The sequence below is a fragment of the Tiliqua scincoides genome, chromosome 2, assembly GCF_035046505.1.
Source record: "Tiliqua scincoides isolate rTilSci1 chromosome 2, rTilSci1.hap2, whole genome shotgun sequence".
Lineage (NCBI taxonomy): Eukaryota > Metazoa > Chordata > Lepidosauria > Squamata > Scincidae > Tiliqua > Tiliqua scincoides.
In genome coordinates, this window is record NC_089822.1 from 170,219,541 (window position 1) to 170,220,692 (window position 1,152).

The following is a 1,152-nucleotide window of genomic DNA, read 5'->3' on the forward strand; positions in this document are numbered from 1 at the left end:
TACAGCAGTGCGAGAGCCACCAGCTGCCTGCATTCTGGCCCTTTAATAGTGGAGGATCAGCCCTTTATGTGCCATCAGCCCTTTATGGTAGAAAAGGACTGTCTGCAGCCTCAACCACAGGCCTGCCTCTGACATAAAGCTTTCTCAGTTAGAAGCACCAAGAGGACTTGAGGAAGGGCCCCCCTGCTACAATAGCTTCCAAATTGGTGGCAACAACTGATTTCGAGGCAGGCCACATTTGGCAACCCTGCCATGTCTCCAAGGCCCAACCGGGTGCCAATGCTGCTGGAGCTTGTTCTCTTGTGAGCCCCCACAATGACAAATGGTTGGCAACCTTCAGTCTCGAAAGACTATGGTATAAGCCTACAGCACCCGGTATTCCCAGGCGGTCTCCCATCCAAGTACTAACCAGGCCTGACCCTGCTTAGCTTCCAAGATCAGACAAGATCAGGCATGTGCAGGGTAACAGTTGCCAGCATCTTCACATAGCAGCACCCTCACTGGTGCCCACTTGCTGCCACCCACCAGAGGCAAAACAAGATTAACAGAGCAAGCACCGTCTGTGTAACTGATATGCAGTCCTCACCAATGCCCAGTCTCCAGTGGCAACTTCACTTTGCAGACAAACACAAAACCTGCAGAGAAAAATATTCTACATTTATGTATCGCTACATAAGGCGGACTTGTCTTCAAAACGTCCTTCTGTATTCTGCAGTATGAACTATCAGTAGACCAATACAATCCACTTGCACATTCCACCAGTCTTTTGATCATTAGCAAAATCCTCTCTAAGCTGCCTTCACCTCTGCAGTAAGAGATGGTCTAGATCAAAACCACCCTTTTCCTTGGAGAGGGATGGGAAGAGGAATAACACACTCCTTGGGTCCCTGTGCATCTTGATTAAATCTACGTGTCTCCCATGCTGTCCATCTCTTATTCTGAAGTTGCCATTCAGGGCAGCCAAGCACACATATTGATCTTTTGCTCAAGCATCTCATCACTCTCCGCTTTGATAATTGCTTTAGTTTCCTTTGGGGAGTGAGGTTAATACTAAATTGAAATAAAGGATGAATGAAACCAGGGTGGGGAAGGGGGGGAAGAAAACCCTTGAATTTTTAACATGGCTCTTCCATGCTTATATGCCTCCATCAG

The 1,152-nt window shown here is 47.7% G+C and overlaps 1 pseudogene; it reads right to left on the reverse strand.

Moving 5' to 3' along the window:
• Positions 1-360: 360 nt before the first annotated feature.
• Positions 361-477, reverse strand: LOC136642743 (5S ribosomal RNA; annotated as a pseudogene).
• Between the last annotated feature and the right edge of the window lie 675 nt (positions 478-1,152).